The sequence below is a fragment of the Eptatretus burgeri genome, chromosome 9 (genome assembly GCF_056783735.1).
Source record: "Eptatretus burgeri isolate ZD-2024b chromosome 9, Ebu_testis_v1, whole genome shotgun sequence".
In the NCBI taxonomy this organism is placed as follows: Eukaryota; Metazoa; Chordata; class Myxini; order Myxiniformes; family Myxinidae; genus Eptatretus; species Eptatretus burgeri.
This window is the reverse complement of record NC_140969.1, coordinates 43,891,502-43,906,106: the sequence shown is the minus strand read 5'-3', so window position 1 is coordinate 43,906,106 and position 14,605 is coordinate 43,891,502. Positions and strand designations below refer to the sequence as shown.

Below are 14,605 nucleotides of genomic sequence, written 5' to 3'. Positions count from 1 at the left end.
GTACCATATCCCTGTGTCGTAAGAGGCGACCAGGGTTGCGTCAGGAAGGGCATCCGGCGTAAAACCTGTGCCAAATCACTATGCGGATCATACGGATGATCCGCTGTGGCGACCCCTAACGGAAGCAGCCGAAAGAAGAAGAAGAAGAAGAAGATTATACACAGATTTGAAAGTAATATTCAAAGAATCCACAGTCACCACCAGGACTACATTGAATGTAAGTAGTTATATTGCACGATGATGAACACGACCTCCAACAAGTAAATGAGGCCATTTGGCGCATCATTACCGTGGTGCACTCCCGTGTTAATTTTTCACTGCAGCTTCAAACATCAACCTTCTTAATGGTTTACGAAAGTCGAAATAACCAGATTTTGATTGGGTAACCCAGTGTGTGTGTGTGTGTGTGTGTGTGTGTGTGTGTGTGTGTGTGTGTGTGTGTGTGTGTGTGTGTGTGTGTGTGTGTGTGTGTGTGTGTGTGTGTGTGTATATATATGAGATCTGGAATTGGTTGGACAACCCTTTTGTTTCTGCATGCAGTAAGTGGTAAAGATGGCGAGAAGGGAGCTAGGGTGGGTGTATCGCGGACGGGTGATAAGGAAGGAGTCTGTAATCGTAGTTGGCTCATTACGAACTCTCGGTGACATTGTGAGCAGCAACATGGATGCTCTTTGACCCCCCCCCCCCACTCCCCATACACAGAGGTACAAGGCTGACAGGTATTATGACAAACACTAGCATTATTACGTAATCAAATCACGTGACGAGCTCATAAGCGGACGGTCTACTAAGTGGGCACCGAACATCACGAAACCCACACTCCAGCCCGAAGATCTTCAAAGCTGAACATTTACATTTTTTGTGATGATCACAGCTCAAGGCAGCACGTCCGAGAGCACGGACGAGTGAATATGTGACTCCCCTTCCTTCGGACAGGCCTTGGGTGGTTAAAAAGTCACAGGGAGCTCCGTACGTAACGTAAGTGAAGCACATGGTCGGGGCGGCTGCCCCTCGGGAAGTCACTATCGCATCGCGGGCAGTCGGACGATGAGGAAACATGCTGTAAATCCCGTAAAAAAAGCGGGAAAGGTCATTGGCAACGGAGCACGGCGACGGGCTACGAGGCGTGCGGTCGTAACAAGACGAGCCGCCGCCGCCGTTATTAATCCTCGTGACGTCCCGAGCGCGGCTCGAGGCACCTGCGTCACGAGGTTAACTTCAAACCTTTGAAAGTCCAAAGTGGAGAGAGAGAGGAGAGAGAGAGGAGAGAGAGAGAGGAGAGAGAGAGAGGAGAGAGAGAGAGGAGAGAGAGAGAGGAGAGAGAGAGAGGAGAGAGAGAGAGGAGAGAGAGAGAGGAGAGAGAGAGAGGAGAGAGAGAGAGGAGAGAGGAGAGAGAGAGGAGAGAGAGAGAGAGAGAGGAGAGAGAGAGAGGAGAGAGAGAGAGGAGAGAGAGAGAGAGGAGAGAGAGAGGGAGAGAGAGAGAGAGACGGACGCACCTTCGATACTGCGCAACGTTTGAAGGTCGCCCGGATTGGATGAACATTTTAATTCCTCTCGAGGCGCGAATCTCGAGAACTTTTGACGAGCTTTCCCTTCCTGTCTTGAATCTGTCCTTCCCGTCCTTCTCGCCTTCCGTCACACGTTCGCTCCACCCTCCCCCCTCCTTCTTCAGAAAACGCCTCATGAATAATTAATATGTTACGTCATCGGGGAGGTGGGCTCGAGCGCTTCAGAGGGCGGAGCTGGGAATGGAGAGGCAAAAGCGGGCAAGCGGCGGAGTCCTCGGAACGCGGTGTTCGTTTTTCGCGTGCTGCTGCTGACAGGAATACGGGTCAAACCCGACGGGTGTCTCCTCTCCTCGGTGTGGGGACGTCCGAGGGACGGTGAAGCCGTGTCACCTCGAGGAACAGGTAAACGAGCCGTTTTGTGGTCTTTCTCACAGGGTTTTGCCCGCTCGCTTAATTGTGAGGAGAAGCGTGCGCGGGATGTACGTCGAGCAGATCGTCCACGCTCGCTTTCCTTGAGTGTCGTCTTTGGGATATTTAGGTTGTGCATCGGGTCGAGTTTCTCCAGAACAACGCTGGGCCGATTTCATTCTGTTTCCCGCGCTTTTTCTCTCACCAGAGTCGACGGAACACGCGGAGCAATAAGCGCGCTTAAAACGTGCACATTTGGTCCTTTATTCTCGGTTTTGCTGTCGCGTTTAAAGCCAAACGCGCCGCCGAATCTGAATATCATGAGACCATCACCGCGACCTTTGGTTTTCAGCGAGAAAGCCTTTACAGTGCCTGCTCAATCCCACTCCTGTAGTGACTGACCCGCTGGAGAACGTGAGTCCCTGACGTGACTGACCCGGCAGAGAGCGCGAGTCCCTGACGTGACTGACCCGGCAGAGAGCGCGAGTCCCTGACGTGACTGACCCGGCAGAGAGCGCGAGTCCCTGACGTGACTGACCCGGCAGAGAGCGCGAGTCCCTGACGTGACTGACCCGGCAGAGAGCGCGAGTCCCTGACGTGACTGACCCGGCAGAGAGCGCGAGTCCCTGACGTGACTGACCCGGCAGAGAGCGCGAGTCCCTGACGTGACTGACCCGGCAGAGAGCGCGAGTCCCTGACGTGACTGACCCGGCAGAGAGCGCGAGTCCCTGACGTGACTGACCCGGCAGAGAGCGCGAGTCCCTGACGTGACTGACCCGGCAGAGAGCGCGAGTCCCTGACGTGACTGACCCGGCAGAGAGCGCGAGTCCCTGACGTGACTGACCCGGCAGAGAGCGCGAGTCCCTGACGTGACTGACCCGGCAGAGAGCGCGAGTCCCTGACGTGACTGACCCGGCAGAGAGCGCGAGTCCCTGACGTGACTGACCCGGCAGAGAGCGCGAGTCCCTGACGTGACTGACCCGGCAGAGAGCGCGAGTCCCTGACGTGACTGACCCGGCAGAGAGCGCGAGTCCCTGACGTGACTGACCCGGCAGAGAGCGCGAGTCCCTGACGTGACTGACCCGGCAGAGAGCGCGAGTCCCTGACGTGACTGACCCGGCAGAGAGCGCGAGTCCCTGACGTGACTGACCCGGCAGAGAGCGCGAGTCCCTGACGTGACTGACCCGGCAGAGAGCGCGAGTCCCTGACGTGACTGACCCGGCAGAGAGCGCGAGTCCCTGACGTGACTGACCCGGCAGAGAGCGCGAGTCCCTGACGTGACTGACCCGGCGAAGAGCTGCGAGCCCCTGACGTGACTCACCTGCTGGAGAGCGCGAGACCCTGACGTGACTGACCCGTTGGAGAGCGTGAGCCCCTGCTGTGACTGACCTGCCAAAGCGCGCGAGCCGCTGACGCGACTGACCTGCCAAAGCGCGCGAGCCGCTGACGCGACTGACCCGCTGGTGAGCGCAAGCTTCGTTGAAAACACAAACCCGCGGTTCCTGTTCTTGGCGCTTCGTTCGTCGTACTGATAATTCTGCAAGTCTCTCAACGTTTAAAGTCCTCTAAAGTATCTGCCGTGTCAACTTCCCCAGTGAGAGTGGACGTCGCGACATTTGTGGTTTCTCCAACGATATGGAGCTGACGTACGTATTCGCAATGAGTGGACGGCGTATTCAATAATACTCGAGTACAAGACGTTATAAAACTATAGATTCCTCACTGCACGGCGATGGATGGCCTTTTCACATGAGGAGAACTCCAACTGCAGGAAAAATTAGGGGCCAGGTTCAAGCATCAATCCAGCTCTCTCAGGGGACTTCACTGCTCATATCCAGATGAGGCCTTTACATGGCTGTGGTGTTCAGCAGTGAGCTTTGTTTCGCCATTTACACATATTTTTGCTTGAATGTAATCGATGTGCTTTTCTGTTTGAGAAAACACTTGAGGCTGTGCTTCAGTGCAGCTTTTAATGCTTGAGAGCGAAAAAAATCCCTCTGGAAATGGGCGTACGATTGCAGTACAAACTAGAATGGCACTCGCTGGAGTGCATAGCCCCACCAGGCTCTGAACAGTTTACATTTTGTATCCCACTGATAGGTCGGATCTGGATCCGGACTGAAAATCGAATCGGCTTATTCTTATCACCCACTGAACTCATCCACCAAGTTTTGTCCAAATCCGTCCATAACCTTTTGAAATATTCTGCGCATACCTCCACCAGGCTGAACAGTTTATGTTTTGTATCTCACCGATCGGCCGAATCTGAATCCGGATCGAACATCTAATCGGCTTAGTCTTGTCAACTACCCGTCTCGTCCACCAAGTTTCGTCATAATCCGTCCACAACCTTAATGAGATGCCGTGCAAAATACAGTGTAGTGTTTGCCCTATCTCTCAATGGTGAAGAATCACTTGAAAAATAAAAAAAATTCTTGGATCCAGATCCTGACCCAGAGCTTCACTAAAATCTTTTCAATTCGTCCTTGTCACACAACCAACATGTGCACCAAGTTTTGGCCTAATCCGTCAATAACTTTTTTGAGATATCCTGCTCACAGACAGACAAACAGGGGTGAAAACATAACCTGCGTCCACCTTTGGTGGCGGAGGTAACGAACCCTCAAGCAAGGTCTTTCTATGTGTCACGCAGGGGTCTTTGCACATATTCATTGGATGGAGTCCGGTGGTCTTGTATGCAGGGTTATAGGAAATAAATAATTTGAGATTATATTTGCTGTGAGGTGAAGGACTAACCCACAAGCAAGTGTTGGTACAGTCGATGAGGGGACCAAATATGGCGTGTGCACACATCCACACAACACATAAACTCCGACAGGATGTTGGAGACGTACCACACTTACATTTGAGTTGTGTCGTCTGGGTTTGATTCCCGATCCGACCCGTTCCAACATACTGTACCTTGGTGCATCACAAGGTGGGTGTCCTGCCAGCTGCCATTAGTTGGTGGACCTTAAAGATCCTATGATGTTTTTCTTTTCGAGTTGGTGAGATATCACCAGCATCCTGAACAAATTCCAAATTCCTGTCTCTTCACTTGAATGTCAAGCCCTCCCTGCCCGTTTGTGAAAGACCGCCCAAAAACATTCCCCAGCAAACTCCATAAGAAAGATATATATATATATTTTTTTTCAGCATTTGACCTGGGACTTCTCTAACACAACGAAAGCTCTACCACTGCGCTATTGGGATGGAATCAGAAATTTATCACCTCAACACTGCAGGCGACAATGGCCGACATCTCGCATGCCTGCCAGACAGATTCCAAATGTGAATACGAGTGCAATATGTATTTATTATAGTCTATTAGCATCTCTCATGTGGAATCTGTGCGATAGTTTTAGAAAGAGATTTGCGATTGATTCTAATTATGAGATTTCTCTTTGCAAACTAGTAAATGGTTCTTGTAGGAGTGAGAAGAGGAACAAACTGAGAGAATGGATTGGAGGCAGAAATATAATTTGTTGAAAAGCCTCCTCATAATGTGTATTGTACATATTACATGATTAGTACGGTGTGTCATGTAATTTATTTCGAGCAAGCAATCGCTTGTGCATGGATGTTTACGATCCCACAGTGCCTTTCGATAAGAGCAGACCATTGTGTACTTTGGCCACATTCCTCCTCGTCTGCCTCACTACTTATCCCTTGTTCGTCATACTCTTGCTGTACGTGTTGTTTATACTCATTTGTCTGATAAGGTGATAAGAGATTGGTTCTGTCACGACGACTGCATGAAGACCACTGATGGTGTATCAACCTCAAGACGTGTAGGTTCGTTCCTGCTTGTTTGGAGAAATGTTCATTTCTACTCGTTTTGATGGTGTATAAACAACACCTAATATATAAGTACATACTACATCTCTTGCCAATGCAAACTTGGCAAGCGTGGCGAGCATGCCAATTCCCCAACATGAGTTGAGCGAGGCCTTGGTCAAGTGATGGATTAAAAGCAGGCTGATGCTCATGACGATACACTGGAGATAGAAACAATGCAAAAGGGACTCAAAACACCTTTGTACAGGATATGTTCATTACCTCTGTCTGTCTGCAATTGGTTCACTCTGTCTGTCTGTCTGTCTACAGACGTCAGTCTGTGATTGAGGAACTACTTGATTTCAATTGAATTATATCTTTTGAACGCTGTGGAACATTAATCGGAACATGAATTTGAACACGAACCTGCAGCTAGCGTATCAGTACTTTTTCTCTGACCTTGGCAAATTGTACTTAATCTCGTCTCAAACGAGCATGTCCACAGAGGAGTGAGGTAATTGTTTTAGTCTGTCTGCCTGTCTGGCAGTCAAACAAAATTGAAAATCATTCCAAACAGGAAACTTACTGTTTATTGGAACGCCTGCATAAAAGACACGTACAACAGGAACAAAGGACTAATTTAATGTGTTAAATAAGGTGGTGTAAAAGACTGTGCGTGCATGGCGGGAAACTTCTGAATTATTTTTCTTTTTTTTTCTACAGTCTTTAAAATCTTTATTTTATTTCGATTTCATTATTTCTTAGAACACTGGAGACCACAAATCATCTTGCTGGCATTTCCAAAGACCTAAAGTTTAGCAGTACTTGCATAAAATATTACGTTATGCCATCTCGACCAATCACATTTCCTGCTGGTGCTCTCAGCATTTTGGAATATCGAGATTCGGACAAAATCGCGGCTCATAGGAAATACAGATCATGCTCGGAAACACAAAGTAAGAGTCGTAAAGACCCCTCCCATGTCTTTTTTTTGTCTCTTATGACTGCGTGGGGTAAGGTGTTCCATGAACTCTCCAGTTCATATTCAGCATACCTCTATATTTCTTCTGTGATTTGTTTCATTGTGAACGTTTTGTAAAGAGGTTAGTTTGTTCGATGTGCTTGATACTATCAGTGAAATGACAACTATGAAAACTGCCACCAGCTGCAAGAGATCGTCTCCAAAGCAGATAATATTTCTGACATCATCAAATATTCCTCTGAACTCAACTTTCCTACTGAGGGTGGCAATCCCCACCCTGCCCAGTGGGGATGCGCAGGAGGCAGTGGGAGCGAGTGGCACGAGGTCACATATAAATGTATCCACATTGATTTTCACCTGCGGCGACCCGGCAAACGTGCAAAATAAACATGACTGAGAGAAAATAATTAAGTGATTTTAATAATACATTAGGTGCTTGAGAGATATGGCAGCCATGATTTGCGCACGGCTGCACCACGCCCGGGTATAATGGATGGCAGCCCGCAGGGGAGCTCTACTTTTAAAGCCTGGCCAGGATCACGTTTCTCATGGTCTTGCTCTCCACCACATTTTATGGTGGGGTAGTTTAATTTGTTGTTGCTTTTTGCCATACCCATCACTGATCTTTAGTTGTAAAGGCAAACTATTCTGATTTTAAATGGTAACTTAGTGGTCTCTCACTCCATTATTTAATTTGTCTGTTCAATTGTAGGTTGAAGGGTGGGCTTTGTTTCCTCCAATGCAGAACATTTCCTCATAATGCATTACTGTCTCATACTGACACCACAAGGGACACAAATTTGTACTTTGATACAGCTCCTTATCGTTCGACCCAGAGGAAATGGACAGCTCAGAAGAGCACACTATCACCGCGCTATTCGGCTACCCTCAATATCCATTTTTTTGTCGAGATATCAACTTATTTTATGACCGTTTCGTTTCATTATCCATTTTTGTTTAAATTCTATCTGGGGTCGATAACTACGCCAGACCAACTCTGGCTTGACACCCTGCGAGCTGAACCGACAGTTAGCCAGATTCGGTCCAATGTCATTGTATACCTGGGATATCAATCCAGGCGGAGAGTCCCTGCGGACTGGCTGTGACTTAACATCAAAGCTGATCGAGGGTTTACTTTCTGTCCTGGCTGATCAGTGTTTCATGGATTCGTGAAGTTGAAAAGTTTTTGTTGACGTGAAGCTCAGAGGAATATTTGACTCATTACATTTTTTTTAAACTTTTAAATACACAAGGATGTATGATGAGGAAGAAAATACATTTGAATATATATATATATATATATATATATATATATATATATATATATATATATATATATATATATATATATATATATTGTTTTCCTTCTCATCACAAAAGGGCGGTGCACATGAAACATACAAACTACCTGATCATTTTGTTTATAGTGCAGAAGTTTCTGCCCAGATACCAAGCCAGTACACTCTTGTATCGAGGAACCTCCTATCCATCCATCTATTGGGACCATACTCTGTGCAGCGTGTTTATGCTGCCTAAGCAGTCTCCTTGGCTATTGGGCACAATCCAGAACGGGTCGCTACTCCAGCAGGGGATACCCGCAAGCTAGCACTCATTTTTCCAACCTTGAAATGATGACTGGCAGAGCCAACTCCACCTGGTATTAATTCAACAGCCGAGTAGGATTTGAACTTAGGATCCTCGGATCCCAAGCCCACCACCCTCACCATTAAGCCAACACCAGTCATAACGAACCTCCGAGAAGACCATATATTTTATATCTAGATGATATTTACTGGAAAGTACAAAACATTTATCTCAGCAATTGAGTGAGTGGAGAAAAAGAACTATATCTATATATATATATATATATATATATATATATATATATATATATATATATATATATATATATATATATATATATATATATACACACTTTCGGGGTATGCTAACACAAGATATGAACTGTGCTTCCCCATTATCTCGTGTCACTCACCTGCATTTGATTTTTCATTTATTTATATTTTCATTTATGGATGCTTTCTGACCGTTCTGTGATTTTTTTTTTCCTGGTGTATCAGCTTCAATGTCCTTCGGCACACAAAATTACCGTGCTTTCCCCATTGTCTCGGGTCGCTCACCTGAATTTTTTAAATCTTTTTTTTTCATTTATTTATATTTTAATTTCTGGATGTTGTCCAGTGATTCTGTAATTTGTTCCCCCCAGTGTACCGGCTTCAATGTCCATCGGCGCACAAAATGTCAGCTTTCTACATCACCCAGAAGGTACTGATCCTTAGTATCAGACAGTGAACCAGTGGTTAGAAAGAGCATTATAGATTACGAGTGGGGTGTGCTTATACAATTGTGTAAGCATATGAACCGTGTTTCCCCATTGTCTCGGGTCACTCACCTGCATTTGATTTTTCATTTATTTATTTTCAATATTTTTTTCATTTATTTATATTTTCATTTACGGATGCTTTCCGACGTTTCTGTAATTTTTTTTCTTGGTGTATCCCCTTTGATGTCCGTCGGCACACAATTTCAGTGCTTCCCCATTATCTCGGGTCACTCACCTGCATTTTTTTTCATTTATTTATATTTTCATTCATGGATGTTGTCTGACAATTCTGTGATTTTTTTTTTCTGGTGTACTGACTTCGATGTGCATCGGTACGCAAAATTTCAGCTTTCTACGTCACCCATATGGCACCGATATTTCATATCAGTCAGTCAGTGGTTAGAAACAGCTTTACAAATTGGATATATACTAGGAATCCAAGAAACATTCAGGATCAACCAGGACAGCAAGTTAGCCCTTGATTAAATGACAAAGATAAGATTTATCTCACACACACACACACACACACACACACACACACACACACACACACACACACACACACACACACACACACACACACACACACACACACACACACACACACACACACACACACACACACACACACACACACCTTTTAAATAATGTAGAAATCTAGAAAATGAACAAATTCGAGGACCTCAGAACAATGAACAAATTGTTGTCAGGTCAGGCCGGATCAGATCTGTGACTTGCTACAGGTATTATGTAAACTTGTACTAACCTGTTCCATGGTTTAGTTGTTGACGACTAAACCGTCTCCCCCACCAGGTTTCCTGGTTAGGAGGGTGCTTGGATATGGACACCCAGCAGGATTAAAACTAAAACCTGTCAAAGGTTGGAGGAGCTCCTTGTGAGCCAACGGCCATCCATATCTAGTGCCCAACTGTGTCTGCGGACGTCCTCCTGCAGTTGGGTTAGTTCTTCTTAGGAGGTTGGTGGCAGGATTTGCACTCCGGCCACCGGAAAACCCTTCATTCCACGAAACATTCTCGAAGCATAAAAAAAAGAAAACCCACTCCATGAGAGTACCTCCTGTGCAGCCTTCCTTCACAGGGCAGCTCAACGGATGACGAGATTGGGGCAAAGCCTTCAGGACCCCCAATCTTTGATGATAGGAGGGAAACCACGGGGTAACATTCCCGGGTCAGATTGTGGGAGAGTGTGTCGGGGTGGTGCTGAGGTGTCATCCACCAGACGACGGTCTCTTTGGGTTCACCTGAGGCGGTCCCTTCAGATGGGTGCCTGGAATGTCCCAACCCACCGAGAGAATGATTACCTGTCTCTGTTATCATCTGAGCTCAAGCGTTTGGACATCGGTATTGCAGCACCCAATGAGGTTCGGAGACCACATTGTGGCGGGATCAGGGCAGGGGGTTATGCCTACGATTGGTCTGGTCGCTCTGATGATTACCACGCCCAAGGAGTTGCTGTAACTGTGTCCAATAAGCTGACTCCAATGATGATTGAGGTAACACCGGTCAACGAGAGGATTAAGAGACTAACGATTCATCACTTTTTGGGTGCCATATCCCTGGTCTCGGCATATGCTCCGACTGAGGTGAGTAATCTCACCATGAAGGATGCATTCTATGCCTCGCTCTAGTCTGTGTTTGATCAGTGCCCCAGGCGAGATACACTTCTAGTCTTGGGGGATTTCAATGCATCGACGGGAACTGATGGGGATGGTTATGAGACGTGTTGGTCCCCATGGGTCTGGAACTGTGAACCAGAATAGCACTAAGTTCCTTGACTTTGCAAGAAGTCATGGACTTAGGGTGGCTGGTTCATGGTTTCAGTGCCCACAAGCTCATCGCTGGACTTGGTATTCCAACGCTGGCGGTGTGGCAAAGGAGATTGACCAGGTGCTTGTTGATTGCTGCTGGAGGATGATCCAGAATGTCAGGGTCTACCGGAGTGCTCAGTTCCTCAGTACTGACCAACGGCTTGTTGTAGCAACTGTTAAGTTGCACCTTTAATCAAGGAGAATGGGACCATCCCAGCCTTGGCTGGATGTTGGCAAGCTCAAGGATGAGAGGGTAGCTGAGGTGTTTGTAAACAGGCTGAGTGGAGATTTGGGGGGTCTGGATGCTTTGGGAGATCCTGAATAGTTGTGGAGTGCCTTCAAGAACACCATCCTTGATGCTGCCTTGGAACTTGATGCTGGTGGATGTCTTAGAACTCACCGTGGGGCAAACAAGAATTTTGTCTCTCAAGGGACACTGGATACCATTGACCAGAGTCGCAGGGCCAGGCTGAATGGCAGATCTGAGCTCTTCAGGGAGTTGAGGTGTAAAACTGTACATGCACTAAGGGTGGACAAGGAGGCCTATGTGCGAGTAATCTGTGAGGGGGTAGAGCATCACCTGTGGTCAAGTGATTCTCATCCTGCTTGCAGGGGAATTCGTGCATTGAGTTCATCCAAGCCCATCCCTCAGTGTACTGCAGTTAGAGCGGAGGGTGGTGGGCTCTTGACAGAGGAGTCCAAAGTGAAGGCCTGCTGGGCCGGTTACTTTGAGCGGTTGTACCAGGCTGATCCACCAGCTGTGGAGTTGGACGTTAGGGGTGTTACAATCCCTGTTGCTGACCCTCCAATCAACTGTGGTCCGCTTTCTTTGTGGAAACACAGGCTGTGGTGAACAGGTTGAAATGGGGGTAAAGCTTCAGTGATCTGTGGCATCCATGCTGAACTTCTCAAGGCTGGTGGAAATGCTGCACTCGTGTCATTGCATGCAGTTCTGTGCTCTGCCTGGAACACAGGCATCGTCCCAACTGACTGGAAGAGGGGCCTTTTGTCCCTCTCTGGAAAGGGAAGAGTAATCGCCTAGATTGCAACAACTACCGAGGGGTGACTCTGCTCTCAGTGCTGGGCAAGGTCTTTGCTTGGATAATTCTTGATTGGGTTCGCCACCATCTGCTTGAGCACCAGCATCCAGAACAGTCAGGCTTTACACCAAAGAGGTCAACGATTGACCGTATCCTTGCTCTTCGTGTCCTCACCGAATGCAGAAGAGTTTCGGCAGGAGCTGCTCGCAGCCTATGTTGATCTCTGTAAAGCGTTTGATTCAGTGAATCTCGATGCCCTCTGGAGAATTCTTGGTCTTCGTGGGTTCCCACCAAAACAGGTCATCTGATGTCTGAACTATCGGGTGTCTCAAAAAAATATACAACTTTTAAAATGCTTCCTTTGATCCTTAAAAAGCAGTAATTTTGTCACTAATGCTTAATTTCTTGTTGCAGATACCCTGAAGTTTATTTTGATACCAAGCAAGCGCCAGAAAAATGCTAAGACTGACCGAACAACAACGGCCGAAAATTGTTGAACTTTGGCACCAGACGAAAAGTGTCATACAGGTGCAACGTCTTTACTCGAGACATTTCGGTATCCACTTGCGCCATGCACCAAACTTTCGGACAATAAAGTGCACCATCGCAAAGTTTACCAATGTGGGAACCATCTGTGACCTTCACAATTGTCACTGGTCGGAAGAGGACAGGTCGTAGTGAAGAAAATGTGGAAATGGTGAGACAGGCGGTCGTTCAGAGTCCAAAAAAATCGATTCGCCGACTTTCTGCCAAGACAAACATTCATAAGAGCACCGTTCAGAGGATCCTTCGCCAAAACATTCATGCATTCCATACAAAATTCAAACGGAAACGGTGCTTACTGATCAACAGAAATGCAAACGACTAGACTTTGCAAATTGGTTCTCAGGAAAGTTGGAGGAAGATGCAGACTTCCTCAAAAAACTTCACATGACGGACGAATGCCATGCTCACTTGTCCATGGAGGTAAACAAGCAAAACTTTCGGCACTGGGGAACTGAAAATCCTGGTAATGCATCAACTGAACTGGTGCCTCGATCTGTTCTCAAAGCCACCATGTGGGTGGCGGTTGGTTGGTATGGGATAATTGGTCCATACTTCTTTGAAGATGACTCGGGACGCACTTGCACGGTAAACCAGAGGCACGATCGCGAAATGATTCAGGAATTCTATCTGCCTGAGCTACGTACTCAGGCCCGTAGGAGAAACAACCTGATCCAGATGAGAACCCAGTGGTTCCAGCAGGATGGGGCACCGCCCCATACAGCCAGGGAAGTTGATCAAGGAAACAAGGTGTTTTCTCAACCAACATTTTGAGGGCCGCTTTATCTCCCTCGATGAAGACGTTGAGTGGCCACCGTATTCCCCTGACCTTACTCCTCCAGCCTTCTTCTTGTGGGGGTATCTCAAGGACAGGATCTATGGAAACCCTCGGCCTCAGACTCTTGATCAGCTGAAGGAAACCATCCACTGAGAAATCCAGAACATTCCTCAGGAAACATTTCCCAAAGTGATGGAGAACATGACAACACATTTGCAGGCAGTGATCGGACAACGTGGAGTCTACGTCGAACACGTGGTCTAAAGGAAGACGATTCTATACCAAAAGTTAAATTTTGGTGGCAATTTTGAAATTGGTACAATAAACTTCAACCTTTCAGATTTCTATCCAGCCATATATCTTTAAAAAAAATATGTTATGAGCATCCTCTTTGCAGATGAAAAGTTGTATATATTTTTTAGGACACCCTGTATACTCTTGACTGAGAGTGCTGTGAGATGTAGTGGTACCATTTCTGACTTATTTCCAGTTGTAACTGGAGTTTGTCAGGGGTGTTTACTGGCTCCCACACTTTTCAGCACTTGTATGGACTGGATTCTGGGGAGGATGTCAGAGAGATCAAGCTGCGGTGCATCATTTGAGAATGTCAAGATGTCTGACCTTGATTTAGCAGATGATGCAGTCATCTTTGCGGAGACTTTAGACATCCTTTTGGGGGCCCTCGAGGTGCTGAATGAGGAGTTGGAGCCACTGGGATTACGGGTTTCCTGGGTCAAAACTAAGATCCAGCTTTCAATGACAGCTTGGATGCTGCTGTCCTGTCTGTGCCTGTTTGTGGTGAGGATGTTCAGGTCATCGAGAAATTCACTTACTTTGGCAGTGATATTCATGTCTCTGCTGTCTGAGTCAGAAGTCAGCAGACGTCTGGGTCGGGCCTGGGGAGTCATGGATTCACTGGATCATGGGGTGTGGTGCTGCTGGTATCTGTGTGGGAGGACGAAAGTCAGTCTTCAGGTCCTTGGTGCTTACAGTCTTGCTCTATGGATGTGAGACTTGGACTCTGACCAGGGATCTGAGATGGAGACTTAATTCTTTTGGTACCAGTTCTCTTCGGAGAATCCTTGGCTATTGCTGGTCAGATTTTGTGTCCAACGAGCGGTTGCTGAGAGAGAGACTCAAATGAGATTTGTTACCTGCATAGTCCGTGAGCGTCAGCTGTGGCTGTATGGACATGTGGCTTGTTTTCCTGATGCTGATCCTGCTCACCAGATTCTCTCAGCGATGGAGTCTCATGAGTGGAGGAGGCCAATGGGCCGACCACGTGCCTCGTGGTTGCAGCAGGTTGATCAGCATCTCAAGGAGATGGGGATGGGCCAGGCATCTGCCTGGGGGATGGTCAGACGGAGTCCGCTGGAGTACCGGCGGAAAGTGGAGGC

The 14,605-nt window shown here is 47.3% G+C and overlaps 1 protein-coding gene across 13 annotated transcripts in view; it reads left to right on the top strand.

Moving 5' to 3' along the window:
• Nucleotides 1-1,726: 1,726 nt before the first annotated feature.
• LOC147020022 (neurexin-1-like) overlaps nucleotides 1,727-14,605 on the top strand; it is a 1,432,118-nt gene continuing 1,419,239 nt past the window's right edge. For 7 of the 13 annotated variants that reach the window (XM_085894953.1, XM_085894950.1, XM_085894951.1 and 4 more), the window contains exon 1: nucleotides 1,729-1,910. The gene's annotated coding sequence lies outside the window, so the exon portion shown is untranslated. Of the gene's footprint in view, nucleotides 1,911-8,902; nucleotides 8,962-14,605 lie in introns of all 13 variants that reach the window. The other 6 variants (XM_085894955.1, XM_085894959.1, XM_085894954.1 and 3 more) reach the window with 3 other exon arrangements.